Source organism: Gopherus flavomarginatus, chromosome 3 (genome assembly GCF_025201925.1).
Source record: "Gopherus flavomarginatus isolate rGopFla2 chromosome 3, rGopFla2.mat.asm, whole genome shotgun sequence".
NCBI classification, from domain to species: Eukaryota; Metazoa; Chordata; order Testudines; family Testudinidae; genus Gopherus; species Gopherus flavomarginatus.
Window position 1 is genome coordinate 199,810,480 of NC_066619.1, and position 20,009 is coordinate 199,830,488.

Consider the following 20,009-nt stretch of genomic DNA (forward strand, 5'->3'; position numbering starts at 1 on the left):
ATCACAAGGGATGTTTCACTGACATCAACGTGGGATGGCTGGTAAAGGTGCATGATGCTCACAGCTTCAGGAACTCTGGTCTGTTGGAACAGCTGCAGGAAGGGACTTACTTCCCAGACCAGAAAATTACTGTTGGGAACGTTGAAATGCCTATAGTTATCCTCAGGGACCCAGCCTACCCCTTAATGCCATGGCTCATGAAGCCATACACAGGCACCCTGGATAGTAGTAAGGAGCAGTTCAACTATAGGCTGAACAAGTGCAGAATGGTAGTAGAATGTGCTTTTCAATGTTTGAAAGCGCATTGGCACAGTTTACTGAGTCAGTTAGATCTCAGCACAACCAATATTCCAATTGTAATTGCTGCTTGTTCTGTGCTCCACAATATCTGTGAGAGTAAAGGGGAGACATTTATGGCAGGGTGGGAGGTTGAGGCAACTCACCTGGCGGACAATTTCGCACAGCCAGACAACAGGGCAATTAGAAGAGCGCTGTGCATCAGAGAAGCTTTGAAAGCTAGTTTCATGACTGGCCAGGGTATGGTGTGATAGTTAACTATGTTTATTTCTCTTGAAGTTACCTGCCTCTTATATATATGAACGGAAATAAAGTCAAAATTGTTTTAAAACCGTTCTTTATTATTTGTTGCACTACACATTGAGAGAAATCAGAAGATAGACCAGGGGGAGAAGGGGTATTGGTTTAGGGGAGTGGAGGAGGAGGGATGGACAAGTCCAGAAACCAAATCAAAAGTTTGCATATGCCAGCTTTCTGCTGCTTGGGCAATCCTCTGGGGTTGAGTATGTGGGTCCTCGTAGCCTCCCCACTCATGTTCTTGGGCATCTTCGTGAGGAGTCTATGGAACTTGGGGAGGAGGGAGGGCAGTTATACAGGGCCTTCAGCAGCAGTCTGTGGTCTTGCTGCCTTTCCTGAATTAGATCCACCATACAGGGGAGCATGTCAGTTTGCTCCCCCCATGAGCTTGACCATAGTGTCCTGCCTGCTCTCATCACGCACGTCCCTCCTCTCTTTGTGTTCCTGTAATGCTTTACGGGAATCCAAAATTGTTTGCCTCCATGCAGTCAGCTGGGCCCTATCAGTGCAGGAGGACTGCATGAGCTCGGCGAACATGTTGTCCCAAGTTCATTTTTTCCGCCTTCTATTCTGGACCAGCCTCTGGGACGGAGTAGATAGGGGCTGCGTTGAAACATTTGCACCTGTGGGAGGAGAAAAAGGGAGGTTAGTATTTTAAAAGATATGTTTCAGAGAACACAGGGGACACTCCTCAGTGAAACAAGCAATTCATAGTACACAGCACGTGTTCTTTCTGTACAAGTTAGCATTTTGCCTCTTATACTGAAGTGCCTGCTACTTTGGTGTGAGTAAGCCATCACACATAGCCGGGCAACAGAATTCAGTTGCAAGCAGTCTAGGGGCACACGGGGTTCTACTTCTTCTATGTTCATTTCAATGCTTTCAAACTGGTGGGCTCGCCATATAAAAGGGGGGGCCTTGCTGGTGTCCACAGACAGTGATGGGGTAGTGGTGGCATCACCCCCCCATAACTGCATGCAGCTCACGGTAGAAGCAGAATGTATGGGGCTGTGACCTAGAGTGCCTGTTTGCCTCCCTGGCTTTTTGGTATGCTTACCTAAGCTCCTTGATTTTTGTACGACACTGCTTTATGTCCCTGGAGTAGCCTCTTTCCATCATGGCCCTGGATACTTTAGTGTATGTTTTTGGGTTCCTTTTTTTGGAACGTAGTACTGCCATAACAGACTCCTCTCCCCAGCATGCGATGAGATCCAGTACCTCCCGTTCGGACCATGCTGGAGCTCGTCTGCGAATCAGACTGTGTGATCTCTTGTGATGGTGGACTCTGCATGGTCACCTGTGATGATGGACTGTGCTGATGGTCACCTGTGCTAATGGTGACCAAATAGGAAATTAAATTCAAAAGTTCCTGGGGCTTTTCCTGCCCACCTGGCTAGTGCATCGGAGTTGAGAGTGTAGTCCAGAGCGGTCACAAGGGAGAATTCTGGGATCGCTCCCGGAGGCCAATAATGTTGAATTGCATCCACAATAACTTTAACCCAGGATTGTGATCTCGATTTAAGTGCTACTCCACTTGCCGAAGTGGAGTACAGAAATCGGATTAAAGAGCCCTTTAAATCGAAAAAAACGGTTTGGTTGTGTGGACGGAATCATTTTTTCCCCCAAATTAACTTGGCTAATTCCAAAATAACTGACTAGTGTAGACCAGGCCTAGGCAGCAGAGGCAGCCATAAGCTGGGAAGTGAATGGTCACATCCTTACATTCCAAACTAGTCACATTGAAAAAAGGTGCTATTGGGCTGTTAGGAATACAATCCTATCACCTCCAGAGAAAGAGAAGAGCCTAGAAGATGTAAAAGGAAACTTAGTTCGATAGCATCCTGTCTGGCAAGAACTCACATATCAATAGCTGGGATGTGAAATCCTCATTTCTGTATTGTTCTATCACTGTAGTCTCCACTTCCCTATTGTTTGTCTGTATACTCTGTTTGATTCTGTGATTGTTTCTGTCTGCTGTATAATTAATTTTGTTGGGTGTAAACCAAGTAAGGTGGTGGGGTATAATTGGTTAAATTATCATGTTACAATATGTTAGGACTGATTTGTTAATTTTAGTAAAATGATTGGTTAAGGTATAGCTAAGCAAAACTCAAGTTTTACTATATAGTCTGCAGTCAATTAGGAAGTAAGGAGGTGTCATGGTATAATTCCCCACTCTGAACCTTAGTGTCCAAAAGATGGGGTACCAACATGAATTCCTCTAAGCTTAATTACCAGCTTAGAATCTGTAGCGCTGCCACCAACCAGGAATTCCAGTGCCTTGTACACTCTGGTCCCCCCAAAGCCTTGCCCAGGGACCCCCAAGACCCAGTCCCTCTGGATCTTAACACAAGGAAAGTAAACCCTTTCCCTCACCATTGCCTCTCCCAGGCTTCCCCTCCCTGGGTTACCTTGGAAGATTACTGTGATTTAAACTTGAATTTTAAAACAGAGAGGAAAATCCACCTTCCCCCCTCCTTCTCTTTCCCCCTCCCAGACTTTTCCTGAGAGAGAAAGTAATCCTAACACAGAGAGAAAATTAACCTTTCTCTCCCCCTTCCCTCCTTTCTCCTCACCAATTCCCTGGTGAATCCAGACCCCGTCCCCTGGGATCTCACACCGGAATAAAAAAAACCCAATCAGGTTCTTAAACAAGAAAAGCTTTTAATTAAAGAAAGAAAAAACAGTAAAAATTATCTTTGTAAATTTAAGATGGAATATGTTACAGGGTCTTTCAGCTATAGACACTGGGAATACCATCCCAGCCTAAGTATACAAGTACAAATTAAAACCCTTTCAGCAAAATACAAATTTGAACTCCTTCCAGCCAAATACACATTTGCAAATAAAGAAAACAAACATAAGCCTAACTCGCTTTATCTACCTAGTACTTACTATTCTGGACATATAAGAGACTGCATCAGAGAGATTGGAGAGAAACCTGGTTGCACGTCTGGTCACTTTCAGAACCCAGAGAGAACAACCACCAAAAACTAACAGCACACACACAGACTCCCCTCCCTCAAGATTTGAAAGTATCCTGTCCCCTGATTAGTCCTCTGGTCAGGTGACAGCCAGGCTCACTGAACTTAACCCTTTACAGGCAAAAGAGACAAAGTACTTCTGTTCTATTAACTCTTAACTATCTGTTTATGACAGGGGGGGAATGGGAACAGAGAATGGTGGTGGGGGAATTGGAATCATGTTTCACTAAGGGGAGTGGAATGGCAACAAGGACACAGGCAAGATTCTGTGATGTCAGAGCTGGGAAGGGGGATACTGAGGAAGGAAACTGGAATCATGCTTGCAGGAAGTTCACCCCATACATTGAATTGTTTGCACCTTCAGACTTCGGGTATTGTTGCTCTCTGTTCATGTGGGAAGGACCAGGGAAGCGAGCGGATGATGGAATAAGCCCCCTAACATGTATTCCTGCTGATTAGTTGTTTATTAGGGATTTACAAACATAAAAATGCCTATCCACGTTCCAGACAATTATTAAATATCAAATCAATCCAAAAATAACAGACCTATGTGGTATGTATCCTTTTTTCAACTGCAACCACCTACCAGATTTTTGCAAGCCATTTGCTGATTGTTGGGTAACTGGCTCACATCTGGCAACAGCAATAATAATTCTTGCTGCAAGTAAAAAAGAACTCCAAACTGGGTTAAACTTTATGAGAACCCACAATTTGTTTCCCTTTGCAGAAAATAGATGTGCAATTGGCATTATTATAACCTTGGGGCATACAGAGCTTCACCATTCTTCCAGTGATTAGTTGTAAGCATCTCTCCCCTCTTGACTATGTAAACTGGGTTACTTGGTCATGAGTTTAAAAATGTTGCTTACTTTTAGTAATAAAAATATGAAATAAACCTAACCCTAAAAATATTTAATGACACAGAGTTTTGAAAAAGCAAATACATAAAGACTTGGACTTTGTACCGAAAACGATCCTATCCAAACCAGAAATAAAAAAAGATGGTCAGTGCTCCCCAGAGTCATAACTGTGAGGGGTAGACTTTCCCTAGCTCATGTTGCCCCCGCTCCTTTCCCCCAACCACACAATGTGAGCGTTGGTAAGAAATAGAAACTGCTCATAGGGGCCACCTAGACACACAGGAGTAGAGACAAGCACCTGCAGCAGAGACTTTTAGACATGGATGACGTCATCAGTGCACAACTGCTTTTTTCCATTTTTACTCTGGACATTCTCTCCTCTGTCCCGATTGGCCATTTGCTCCAACCCCCTCGCAGTCCCTCTCTCACAGTACCCTCATTCCACCTGCTCTATATGGTTCTCTTCTGCTCCCTCCCCCTACTGCTTCTCCTTCTACCTTTACCACCTCCGTTCTGTGAGGAACTTAGAACTCACTCAAATATCATGGACTGTAGATATAGGACATAATCTGAAATGTCTGAGGTTCAAATTGTTGTCTTTAGCAAGGTACAAAGAATGGGCTTCTGCATGGTATTGTTTCATGAATTCCTCTAAGTGGTTTAGTTTGCAAAGTTTAGATTGTATGCTGTTCGGGACAGGGACCATGCATTCCTGCTTGTTCTGTAAAGTGCCACGTACACCCCTGGGAGCTATAGTAACTAATAAACACAGCAATCCTAAAAGCAGGGCAAGAGAATTGTTCTCAAACCAGGATCTTTATTGTTTGCACAGCACAGGCTTCCATATGTTTCCTCAAAGGTTTCCTTGTAAATTATGTTGTCTTTGATAATTACATTGTAGGAAAAAGAAACAATATTGAGCTAACTACAGTGCAAATGTGAGCTAACCCGTAATAAATGGAGTCTTTCTCTCATACACACCACTTTTACAGCATCCTCCTCACCAGTTTATATGCCGCTGCTGCGCTAGTAGCTTCTATCCTGAGCTAAATTACCATTGAATAATTGTATTTCATGGTCAAAAATCAATTAAATGGAAATTACAGTTATTTATTTAAAAAGTTCAAGTAATATTTTACATCACAAATCTCTTAGGTGACAGGCTATATGGGTTAATCAGCAACCAGTTTTCACTGTGGTCATGACTCAAATCTGCTTTCAACAGGACTAATAGGGAAAAAAATCACGAAATGTTCACTCCTGGTCAGTGACATACTGTAGGGGGTTAGGAACTTACAAGAGTCTCTTGGTACTATAATTCTCCACTATTTCCAGCACAATGCTCCTTATTGCACCATGCATTTTAAAATAACATGGTGGGGGAGGAGGGAGTATACTGTGGACTCCTGCAAGATCTTCACTAGCCCCTGCCCAACTCCTTCTCCCATTTAAAGTATCACAGGCTTAGCCTCATGTTACACTATCAACAAATTTGGTATATTTTTCAGAAACAAAGTATACACTTTTGGAGCAAATACACCTAATATAAGTTTGTTTGTAAAGTGATCCTTGGTTGTTATGAGCAGATGTCCTAGTTTAAATTATCCTCCTCAGACGAATAGCTTCTCCAATCCATCACCTCCCATCTTCACAAGTACATAGTTGTGGGACATTTAGGGTATGTACAGTAGCTTTCATTGTAAAATACAGAATAAAATATCTATGGCATCCATAGTTAAAGACTAACAGGAATTTTGCTAACCTTGGTGTTTGGCCTGAGGGGTAAATACATCTCAAACAGTATTTTGTTGAGGAAATATAGGGAGTATTGCCATCCATGGAACTATAATTAAAAATAAAATCTAAAAACTGTCCAGAGAAAATATAACATATTTCTATAGAATATTGTAACTGAATTTTGGTCTAGCATTTCTATCTCTTCCCTAAAAAACCCCAAACCCTACTGTTTTAAACAAAGAATCCAGCAGATGATCTGCCACGACTCTTTGCATGACTGATCCTTTAATATCACCCCTAATTTCATTTCAAATAAATGCCAACATGATGCACATTATCCTAAAGGTAAACCACGTGGCTTTTGTTTATTATCCCAAACATTATGGGGAAAATTCTAAGCTCAGTGCAGAGCTCAGGTAATTGAGGTGGGTTCTGGGAGTTCTCTGAAAAGGTGAAAGTGGAGGGAATCTTACCACACAGGCTGGTGAGTGGCAACAGAACTGGTCCACAACAGCTACCTCAAATGGACTACAAGCTATAGTCCATAAAACTTAATTAGGCAGAAAATCAGAACAAGTAGATTAAACAACATTGATTTTGGGGATAATATTTATTTACAAAAATAAATCTTTGATTAGTTCTGTGACCATCTGGTATCTCCCCCCAACTTACCCAGTAGATGTTTAAAATATGCCATAGGCCAAATCTTTCCCACACTTAATCCCCCATCCTGCCATATCACCTTACTTATGTCAATGTGCTTCTAGAGTGTATAAGTCAGGGCAGAACATTATAATTACCACTGAAAGGCCCTTTAGTGGCTACATGGCAGTCATGGGGAATTGCTTCCCATCTCACGTGTGTGATGCTGCAGGGTACCACTCCTGTTCATTGTGTATTTGGGGGTTATAAGGAGGCATATGATGCAATATTTTCAGTATGCTTGTGTCACCCAAATGTATGTCTCTCTCTTGTCTGACTCCAAGAATGTGATTCAGCGCCTCAGCCAATGCCTTGTTGGGATTGGGATATGGATGAGAGTGAGCTGGCTGAAACTCAACCCAAACAAGACTGAGGTGATGTTGGTGGATTGGAGGATGCAGCCAGAGGAGAACGTGGAGGTAAAATCCCTTTGATTGAGGGAGTGTTTACTCAGAGCTCACAACTGCTAGCAAATTTAGGCCTCAAGCTGTTGGACAATGCATAACCAAGTCAGTTTTTTACAGTCTGCACCTGCCCGGGGGTTATGATATTTTCTTTCAGATGCAGACCTTGTGGCAGCTATCCATGTCTTTGTCACATGGAGATTAGACTACTGGAATGTGTTGTACATTAGGGTACACTTCAAAACTGTTCAGAAACGGAAGCTGATAGAAAATTAATCCTTTCACTTATTAAGCAGGGGTTGTTGCTGGGAGTATATGACACCTGTGCTCTGGGATTGGCACTGGGAACCTATTAGTCTCTGGGCACAGTTTCAGTTGATGGTCCTGACCGACAGAACTCCAAGTGGACTGGTCCAGCCTACCTCACAAATGATGTGCTTAACAGTTGTGGTCAGCCAAGAGATTCAAGCTGCATGCTGATGGTTATAAAAGAGAGGAGCCTGCCAGCAGGACATTCTCAATGTGAGCTCTTGAACTCTGAAAATTGCTTCCTTCCATGGTCCGAAGTTGATGGAAAGTATAGGCACGCTGAGGTTTCCTGGATGGGAGGTACCACTCTGTCACTCTCCCTTGGTCACTTCCTACCAGAGTCTGTGTTGGGGTCTCCCATGAGATGTTGGGGTCACTGTGGTCAGTGGGGCCGGTTGCCTCTGGTGGCTCCTCCAGTCGCCGGAATGCAGGTGGGTCCAGGGAGGTTCTGATTCCCGGTGTAGTCAAGAGCTGTGGCTAGCCCTCTGCAGGAGCTTCCCAGACAGGTCCTTCCCCTGCGGCCTCAAGCCCAGAATGACGTGGGCTTCCTCCCTTTATTCTGCTAGAGCATTTGACGCATGCCCAGTCTCACTGGGGAGGTGGGACTTCCACTCTCAATAATATGGGCCTAACACTGTCTGGGCTACTGTGGGGTAAGCAGACCCTATCACAGGCTGGCTGAGTTAATCCATTATTTGTATAAGATTATTTTTTGCTTAGAACATTAACATGAGCATTTTTATCGTTATTTAATCTAAATAAATAAATAAGCTATGGAAACTGAATCCTTACTTTTCTGTATTGTATCTTATTTCAGCTGTTGTTCCTTATGTGCTTTTACCACATAGTATGAAGTCTCTGGTTTTATCTCCAGACTAGAAGCCTTCATTGGTGACATCATTCTCTGCTTGGGAGAATGATCTGGAGTAAAAGTACCACATCACAGTCTGCTTCTGTCAGTAGCACCCTGAAGTATCATAAAGCCTGCACCACTGACTTCTGCTTTGCTTCTGATGAGAATTTATGTAGTAGAACAGAGCGAATGCTGCAGAAAGAAGTGTCTGTGGATGCCTGTTCCAATAAAAACCATGAATTTGTTTCAGGGGTACCATGAGCCCTTTTATTAACATTCTGGGGATATTTATATAGATGAATTCTTGTTTGCAAATTATGTACATCCATTATTTAAACAATCTAGACTTTGTTGCTGAGATAACATTAGCTTCTAATTTCCAGAAGATGCCATTATTGCAGCACAAGAAAGGATTGTTCATCTATTTCATACAATATCTTACGTATAATGAAATACTTGATCAGAAAGTTTTGTAGAATACAAAGCCCATATTAAAACACAAAACAAATGATAAAACCACCTTGATGATACCCCTTTCACCACCAGTTAAATAGTATTAAAACTTGTTAATTCAAAAATGCAAAGATATTTTTTTACCCCAAGTGCAAGTACACAAATATGTGTGTCTCACACTGGTGGCATGCCTCTGCCAAAAAGTGGAGAAATCACAGACAGGTTCAAGACCTCAGAATCATATGAAGTACAGTATTGCCCAATGAGGGTCTGTGAAAGTGGATATCAGATTCTTTAAAGGCTAGCAATACATCTACCATGATCACTAAAGCCAGTTATTTTTCCTGGGCCACTGCACAAACAGCCATTTGAAAACTTTACAGAGAATGAACTTTATAGCATATGCCTAATGAATTTGGACTCCCTGAACTTCTCATCTGACTCAGTAGTTGCAGGCTATTCATGCAGAAACAGATGACAATTGGTATCACATGAAATGGGGAAAGAATATTAATGCCTTTAATGACAGGGACAAAATAATTCAAAGATATGTGGCTTCAAAGATTTGATATTAGGTTCTCCTATGCCTGCATTATTGGTCAAGCAGATGCAGAACTATGACTTTCTGCCAGCTGGGAGAAACAAGTTGATTTAGATACCTATTGTGCTTCTCTGTCTACCTCATGTTATATTTATAGCTACTTTACTTGGTACAGTTTGAAATACATGCTCCATCCATAAGACTGCAGAGGTCCATGCAAAAAGAGATTCTACAACTTATTTTGAGAATATGAAACAGCTGAAGATTTCTGCCTTTATTAGCAGGAAAGAAAGCTGACATCTGCATGCAGGTATATAACCTAAACTACCTGGTTTTACATGGATTAAGATTGAAATCATGCAAAGTTCCTGAATCTGCAAGCATTTGGGCTAATCTGCCTAAATGTGCGGGAGAGGGAAGTTTATAATGAATTTCCAAACCAATCTGCCTTTGTTTTGAAGGTTTCACACATCACAGTTCACACTGTGAGAAATACAGAGGACTTGATTATTATAATTATTTATTTGTACTGTAGTAGCTCCCAAAAATCCATGATCAGGATCAGGGCTCCACCATGCTAGGTGCTGTACAAACACAAAAAACACAGTCAAAAACCTTACCATCTAATTTAAAACAAGATGCTACAACCAACAGGTGGGAGCTAGGGAAGGAAGATAAAAATAATAGTAATAAGATCAAGGTGTGTGAGGAAATATCTTTTAATGGACCAGCTTCTGCTGGTGAGAGAGAAGATTTTGAGCTTACACAGAGCTCTTCTTCAGGTAATAATAGTAATAAGATCATGCAGTTAACTGGGCTAATTATGTGCACAGTTTGACTGTTCCAACGTGATTCAAGAAACAGAAACATTTCAGATACAGCATGGGTTAGGCCAGATGCTATCTAATTGTATTGTTCATTAGAGTTCATATCCAGGCAGACTGTAGGGTTTTTGTGGGCTGGGGGAGTAAAATCAGTGCTTAAATTTGAAAATTAAGGTGCTACTTCACTCCTCCTTTTATCTATAGCCTGAAACCCATCTGCCTTCTCCAGAATCATGCCATTATTTCATTTCTGCTTGCCTGCCAGAAACATAGTCTCAAATATGAATTGTAATTCATTGGTTACTACCAAGGTAAGAGACGTTATAAATGGGTAGTAGATTTAAATATTCATCCATTGGGATGACTCAGGAATTTTGATGGTTGTTTAAATATTATGGGTAATGTTCCTAGATTCCATAGCTATTTCCCCCCACACATCTCTTCCTCTTTCTGGCTCTCCTTTTTCCTTGAAAAATATAACTCAGACCTTTTCTTCTCTTTTTCCTACTTTTCCATTCCCTTTGTTTCTGCTGCCTCTTCTTACTACAGTCTGGTATCTCTCCCACCATGCTTCGCTCCCATCTGTTCCATCCTTTCCATTCTGCCTGTCTGCTCAGTTGGAGGGAGAAGAAAGAGAACGTATGTGTGCAGGGTAAGGGAAAGGAAACGAGAGCAAGAAGTGCTGGCATCACATCTTTACCTGCTCAGTTTGAAATCTGCCTAGATATAAAGAGGAGCTACAAAAAATCAAATTCTTTGCTTTGTCCTTCATTCGGCTACCCACACACTGGCAGGCAAAAATGTTAAAATGTCACAATCACCCTCTATCCCTTGAAACATGTAAGATCTGTACCAAAAGAATGCTAAGAACTTATTCTTGCAAATATTTCCTTTCAACTATCATTTTAACAATGGGGCACAGAGCATTTTATTATTTGTTTTCCTAAACACATATTATGTTAGCAACTACTAAATAAAGTAAAAAACTAACAAGCCCCTCTGATTACTGCAAAATGACCTATTGCCTATTATATTGGAGTAAATTATATTAACTAAAGCTAAGTAGTTACAACTACTGAATACAATATCTCCTTAAAGAAGCAAGGGCTAGAGATCTAAATCTATCTATTGTAACCCAACTGAAGTTGCTGTTGTTTGGATACTGGGATTGGACTACCTTCACCCACTCCCAAAAATAGTCTTTTCCCAAAATACACTAGAAATCAGTGGCCAGAAACATAAAGAAAAATATTAACCACAAGCTTGGAGGTGGAGACATGTTTCTAATGTTCCTTTCCAAATGTTATACATGTTATTGTTGTAAGAAACATCAGCTCTTACTTTCTTTTTTTTTGACATTTATAACAATGGTTTGATAGAAATTACAAAAACTCCCACCAGTTAAGAGAGGCCACAGTGTCACTAGTGGGTTGAGAATGATGGTACTTGAAATGGCCTTGTGGGGTTCCAGGCTGTACACCTGTCACAGCAGAAGGCATTTATTGCGTGTGCTAATACCGGTAAGTAAAGCAGAGGAGATTTAAATGAACCCTTTATCCGTTTAAAGAATACATTTTCTGTGCACTAGACCATAGAGAGAAATACAATGAAAGCTTTTTACATGAATTCTCAATAAAAGAATAGAACTGTTAAAATAAGTTATTTCCAGGATACCAGCAGGTGAAATATAGTAGGAAAATGAACCCATTTAAAGAATTGCCTGAAAAATAACAAAACAATATATATTTCACATAACAGTGGGGGGATTCTTTAATGAAAATTAGTTTTGTGCAGCATGGTACTTTGCGTAGAACAGATTTCTACTGTACTCTGGCTTTAAAAATATTATTCACTGTTTGCTAGTACAAAGCCCCAGCAGGTATGCACTTGGCTAACAAGTAAAGAACTCTGCCCCAGTTTTCCATAATGCATTCATGAAGGGATTTGTAACAACCAGTGGTTATTGCAGCAGAAAGACTAAAATGTTGTACCATGGTGTTTTTGAAACAAAGACAAAAGTTCAATCACTATAGCTCTTACAGCCCAATGAGGCGCTAGAAACACAGGCATATTACTAACAATGTAGAATCCATACTCAAAGTTGTTGCACATTAGGACTCATAATTTCACTTTTATATATTCCGCTCATCAGGCCAAAACTATTGATTACAGAACCATATATCGATAACTAAGTATCGTTGTAACATATGCTCTTCACCCTGTAGAACTCAGTTAGCTGAGTGATTTTATATTTTTCTTTGATCACCTGCCCCCAGTTTTCTATATCTCTTCACCACCGTTTGAGTGGAGCAGCTGTTGTGTAAGTATGTATGCTGTGTCTGCGGAGATCAAAGGGTTCAGCTGCCATATTGAAAGGAAGGGGCCTAGCCATCAAGGACAGAGAGCAGATAGTGAGGTGCAGACTTCAGTGAACAGCAAGCTCTAATTTCAGTTGTGTTGGAGTTAAGTAATCAGTAAGTAAAAATAATTTAGTTGCTAAATGCAAGCTGTTGTTGGTTTAATATGAAGAACAACACATCTCCAGTCCCAGCATAATTTCCCCTGTCTGTGTCCTCTCCTACCCTCCCTTCTCTCTGCTTCCATTTAATCTGGCTCAAATGTGGCTTGTAATTCATTGGTTACTATCATTGGTTCTATCTTCCTCCCTTCTGTGACCCATGTATCTTTGTTCAGTGGGTCCTAAGCCCCTCTTCTTGGGCTCCCAGTCCCTTTCCTGGCTCTCAGTCTTCCTTGCTGTCTTTCTTCTTATGATGTATGCATGTGTCCTTAAACTGTATGTAGGAAGCAAGAGGAAAAGGCAGAGGAAAAAATCATTCAAGAGATTATGTTCACATATACACATCATACATGGAAAGATATATATACAGAGAAATAGGTGTCTTAGTGGAATTTCCCTTTGGCTCCCATCTCCAGATGCAGCTCTGGAATCAGAAGAAGAGCTAGCTAGTAAATGCCTTAAGAGATGCTATAATACACAGAATTATAGGAGTCCATGTTGTTCAGAATTAGAGTTGATATGCTTCATGGCTGCAACCTCAAATAATTGGGAAATCCACAAGGTGATGGATGGCAGCTCTTCTATAAGTAGCTTCTGGAATTTCTGTTCTCAAGCCACAGACAAGAACATCTGCTGCCCTGGGCAGATTTTGGCCACTATTCAGAGCAGTGAGAAACCAGATTTGAGTGAAACTCTATCAGTCTAAAATATTGTTTGGATATGCCATAGATATACTGATCACCACACCAGCAGGCAGTCATTTCTGTTGCACTGAATCAGACTTTTTTAAAGGAAGCTAACAATAAGCATTGTGTGATTAAATTAATGCAAGAGGATCTAATTAGTGCATTGCCCATGTCAATGTTGCACTTGCAAATCAGGGGATTATGTGCATGAAAAATACATTTATTTTTTATTAGTCTGCCAGTATATCTTGGACAACAGCTCACATCTACTAACTTTTATGGAGCAGGTTCAGTCCACATATTCTAAATCTCTTGATTACCCAGCACCTACATTTAGGACATAACATAATGAAAGAACTGGATGTATTGAATTCTCATCTGATTGGTTAAAAAACAAAAAGAACCCCCCCCCAAAAAAAAAACTTAACAAAAATCCATGCATACACAACAGAAGATCTGATATAGAAAATTCTTCTAAGAATTTCAAGTATTTGTCCATCTTCGGATAATAGGGCCACATTTTTCCTCTAGACTTTCCAAGGAAACACGATTTCTTCTTTTTCCTCAAATAGGGGGGTTGGGGAGGTGGGGGCAGGAAATTAGCACAGAAGTTAATATGTTAAAGCTATATAAGTAGTATATTTTTATATATTGGACTTAGGAGCGCATATATCGACTCTTTCATGAACAAAAATTAAATGTGACTATTTTGTACATTACAATTCACACATAAAAATAACTTTGGCCATATACGGACCATATGTCTTTTCCATATAGGCTGCTCCACATCTAAAGGCTGTATACGGCCATAACCTTTATATTTATGGTGAAATGAGAATTAAGATTCTGTATAAAACAATTTCCTGGGATATTATTGCATAAACTGTGTCCAGTTTTTAGCTGTGCTATTTAAAGGGGAAATGACAGAAAAAAGTTTTGCTATCTAAAAGACCCAACTGGGGCATCTTAGTGCACTGTAATACAAATAAATAATAACAAAATGATGAAGAAGCTGAAAAGAGTGTCAGTTACCCCACAGCAGGCCTAGAAAGTTGCTAATTTGATTTTCCGTTGATTAAAAGCCCAAATATATCTGAAAAATTGCCTGAATGGATCCAGCAGGAGGATCACGCAAGTGCATGTAGTTAGTGTGGACCTCTGGAAATGTATAGCCCTATGTGATTGCACATGTTACAGGGACCGAAGGCTACCCCTGCAGCTAAATTAAGCTAACTTTTGCATAATCATCTAAACATTTAGATGCTTCTCTGACCTGAACCTCTGAAACTTTATTTGCCCCCAATAATTAAAAACTCACCTGACATTGTTCTGTGGATTGTTTTAAAGGCCATCTCCTAAAATTAGTAAAGTTGAAAAATATTAGGAAACGTTTCTGAAGAAGAACAGTTTGACATTGCACTATCCTAACAGATTTGCTGCTCATTTAAAAACACCCAGCACTACCAGTAATTTTTCTCTCTCATTCCTTTTCCTCCTTTGGTAGGTCTGAAGTCTGTCACCTTGAGTTCCCCCTCCCCAAACTGAAGTAAAGAATCCCCTACTACTGCAGCCCAACAGGAACAATACAAAATTTGGATTGGATTTTTTTCCCCCCTAAAATTACTCCTTACCTCTGTACTTCCTACACAAATAGCTGTGATATTGTAAATATGACAAACCGCTCTATGTGAGCTGAATTAATTGATTTATTAGCAGCAAAATAGCCATGTGGGCTGGACTAAATTGGCTTATTAAGTATTCAATAGCTAATTGCTGCACAGTGGGACAAAAGGAGGAACAAAAAGAAGAGGAAGAAAGACACACGGAGAGAGAAATATATGTTTGTTGGTGGAACAGTTGATTGGCTGCTGGCCAGGACAGGCTGAAAAAGACTGCAAGGATTTTGTGTACTTTGAAAGACTTTACCAGTGGCTGGCACAAAGCAGCATTCAGAGGAAGGAGACCACACATTCAAGTGTCTGTAACAATGTATTTGGGGTTCAAAGGTTTCTCTTTTATGTCCCAATTATAAATGCAATGTAATAATAATAATTAGCACCTTATACTTGCATAGTACCTTTAATCCAATGATTTCAAAGCACTTTACAAACTGCATTTAATTAAGGTAAAGATACTTGACCTAGGAATAAAATCATGAGGAGGTACTCCCAGTCCCCTATTCTAATTACTAGGCCACACTCCCTTTATGATGGCATGAACAATTCTAGTTATGCCATGTGTATTAGATAGAGTAACCAAGCTTCTTAGCGGCTAGTTAATTGCTTAAACATTATGTGTATGTGGAAAAAAAATGGAAGATCTTGTACTTAGAGGTGAGAATGTGTAACATCGGAAGCAACTAAATAAGAATACAGAGTCACCTAATACATGCAGGAAACGTCAAAGGCTGCAAGAAGCAGAACAAGTTAATTTTAGTCGAGATATGACAGCCTGCTTGGTGTGTGAAAGTACGGTGGGATACCTAGGTGTGGTTTGTAGTATGGTTTATCATAAAACTGAAGAATAACTGTGAAAACTCTCCTGCCCCCTTGGAGAGAGAAACAAATGCAATAGGACTTTCCTCTTCTAGATAAAGGTTTAGGCATAACTCCCTTCAGCCAAATCCAAAGGAAAGTTCCAAAGTGTGGCTCTATTCAGCCAAACTACAGAGCAAAAAAGAAAGATCAAACCTCTAACCAGACACCCAGCTACCCTCCTGAAACTTATCCATTTTATATGTAGCTGGCAGCAATAGATAGATTAGTTAACTAATTCCTTCCCAACAGGTTCACAGTCCTATTACCATGCAAAATCCTTGCAATGAGGGAAGCAACTGTGGTCCTTCTGCTAGCAAAAGTGAATGAGTTAGTTAGCCTCGCTCTTGTTGACCTCTGGGCAGGGTCTATTCATAGAGAATAAGAATGAATTGTAAAAATGAATAAACTAGAAAGGAAGCCAGTCTGTTAATAAATGAGAAGGGGGAATAAATTAATAATGAGACAACAGTGGCTGAGCTATTATGACTTTTTAAAATTAATTATCACAAGTAAAAGAAAGACTAGAACTCTGGACAATTATGAAGTTCTGTAGACCGTGTGAAAATAAATATTGCAGACAAGCAGGTGAGGGAATATTTGAAAATTTTAAATGCTTAGTAATCACTAATCTGGATAGCATAAATCCATGGTTATTAATGAACTCATTGTACCAGTGACAATTATTTCTGAAAAACATTGAGAAATGAACAAAAATAGATGTAATACCAATTTACCAAAATTATTGTCCCACAGCCAAATCCTGCACGACTTACTTATGTCCAGCTGAAGCCACTGCTTATATGAATAAGACAAAGCCATAGACACCATACATTCAACTTTATTCCAGTTAAAATAATGTAAGAAATATTAGGATGAAAAATATTACTAAACATCAGGAGCATATTTGGAACCATGAACAGTAGGGAACATGGGATTATAAAGACTAACGGTTGGCTAGACAAAGGGATTTAGGACTTGTGATGCTGAGTGTTGAGGCACCTAACTTTTAGGCGCTTAGAAAACCACAGGACCAACACTGCAATCTACAAAGCCTGAATTATGTGCCTAGGCTCCTATTCAATGAATGGGAAGAGATAGGTGCCATAGATTGTGATCCACAAAGGCAGTACTTTAGGTGGGAAGCCGCTAAGCTAGCCAGTGGGAGATGCCAATGAGAAGGGCGAGTGCTAAACCCCACCCTCTCTCAGAGAAAGGCACCTAAGTCTGAGCTACAGGGAGGTGCCTAGCTCTGCTAGTGATCCATGAATGGGGGAAGAGGCGGAAAATAGGCATTTGACTGCCTAAGTTGTGTGTGGGTGCTGAAACAAAACAGCAGGGGTTGGGGAGAAGTAGGAACCCACCTTCAGCCTAGGGGACAGGGTACTCATCTATGATGTGGGATACCCCCCGGTTCCTCCTGATAAGGAGAAGGGATTTGAACAGAGATCAGCCACTTCTCAGGTGTGTGCCCTAACCCCTAGACTATGAGAGATTCTAATATAGGTCTCCTGCAATCTTACCTATTGAAGTTGTTCCACTTTCAATAATTAAATAATTAAGTATTACTTGGGCCAATGAAAGAGTTAGACTGTCTCAGTAGCCTAAAAACAGGACTTGGCACCTGAGTACCTTCATGGATCCCACCCTAAATCCTGTCAAAATATTTATTGTGGGTTTTTTAATCAAATAAAATTAGTAGATCAAGAAAGAGCCAGAGATGTAATATGCTGTACTGGATTCTCAGTCAATCATTTAATACAGTGTCTCATAAAATTGTACCTAAATTATTCCCAATTAGAATATTGTCATATGGACTGAAAACTGGTTGAATGACATAACATTAGAATGCAGTGCAGTCCTGTGACCTGGGAGGGAGCCAGGGGAATGTAGGGGCACATAGAGGCACCAGGCCTCTGTGCAAGATGCCCTTGGTCTCCTTGTTCAATGTGGATTCATCAGATTTGGGATGCGGTTTTGAAGCCTGAGTGATAAGGGGCAAATTCTACCCTTCCCAACAGAACAACTGGCGAGGAAGTCCACAAATAGAACCTCATGAAGATTTTCTCCTGGAGAGCACCTGCCTGCAGGTTCTTTCACGGGGCTGGGGATGTGATCCGAGCCAATAACAGGAAACTATGCCATGTAGTACAGTAAGGTTTGCATCATTAATGATTGTTAAGTGCTTTGAGTTCCTTGATACAAGAAGCTATGCTATATAAATGCAAAGTATTATTACTGTCCATTATATTAATTTGTTAAATTTAATGACAACGCTTGAGGGACTCCTAATTCTAACCACAATCCTAAAGTCTCAACATTTTCTTGATTAAGCCATTGAAAATGTAACAGCTTTAAGTACCTCACATTATTTCACCATTGGATTAAGTGCACTCTGCATACAACTGAATTTACTTATTACCCAGGAATTCTATTCAGTATCATTATTTTCTTTTCAATTTCCTTCATACTAAAGGAATATAATACTACATAAAGTTCTCAAATATACTTTTCCCAGTAACACTTTGCATTAAGTGGACATTAATTCATTTTAAATTATGGTGGAACTTCTATGGAACTGTGCATTACATCTACATGAACATCTTGAGAGCTCATCATGATTAATGTTATTATCCCAATGAATGGCACAGGAAGTAATGTCATTTGCTGCTAACTATACATTGTTATCATTTTTTTATAATAGATCAGCACATTAAACTTATTTTTTTAAAGCCACATTCCTTTCTTCCCCTCCATAGAAACCTCTTTCCACCTTTTAGATGAGAAGACTGGACGTGATATCTGACTAACTAAGGATTAAGGTTTTTGCACTTGTAATTTGGCCTGGCCTTTTTGTGAGTGTATAGTGATCTCATGAGATTCCCCATTAAAAAGTGCTTTATATTTTGATGGTTTGAAGCATGTTGTTTTATTAAGTTCACCTTTGCTTGAAAATTAATTTCAAGCAAGTTTGACTAACACATCTACAAAGAGAAAGAATGGCTTCTTCCCTTTTTTATTTAACATTTTGTAAGGTCTGAACAAAAATTGAAATTAGGCACAATCAGAAAGTATAAATAAAAATATTTATATAAAACTAATGGAAGAAAGGGGAAGGTGACAGTAATGATTGTAAATCAGAAGTTAGGAATTGTAGAAAATTGATAAGGGATGCCAAGGTACACATGGAGAAATCTATGGGTAACAGAATTAAGGACAATAAAATTGAATTTTTAAAACAGATTAGCAACAAAAAGAATCTGAACAATGGTATTGGTCCACTGCTAGATGGAAATGGTAGAATTATCATTAATAATGAAGAAAAGGCAGAGGTGTTCAATAAATATTTCTGTTCTGTGTTTGGAGAAAAAACAGATGATGCAGTTTTATCATATGGTAATAACACTTTTCATTTCACTGGAGGATGATGTAAAACAGCAACTATTAAAGTTAGACATTTTTAAATCAGCAGGTCCAGATAATTTGCATCCAAGAGTTTTAAAATAGCTGACTGAGGAGTTCGCTGTACATTAATGTTTATTTTCAATAACAGTATGGGCTTTCAGCTATTTGTATATAAATAAATAAACAACCTCTCTTTTGAGACCACAGAATGCACTTTCTGATATGGTTAACTATGGCCACAATCCCAAAAAGCTTCACACACAAGTAATTTTAAATGAGTAGGGCTACTCATAAGCTTAAATCTTTGCTAGTCTGAGTTCTATATATTACCACACACAAATTATTAAAATGGAGTTAAGATTAATGTTAATACCTAAGGGACATAAAACATAAAACAGCTTTAAAAAAGCAACTGAGGAAAGCCAGTAGATTTTAAGTTAATGATATATATAAATTAATAGAAATGCAGATATAAGGTATCCTTAATTTGTCACCTGCCTAATTTTGCACATTTTCAGCTCAAACACCAAGATACAATGAACAGAGTTTAAGGGGCATACAACAGGTGTTAGCTGTGTATTTACAACAGACGCTCATCTACCCAT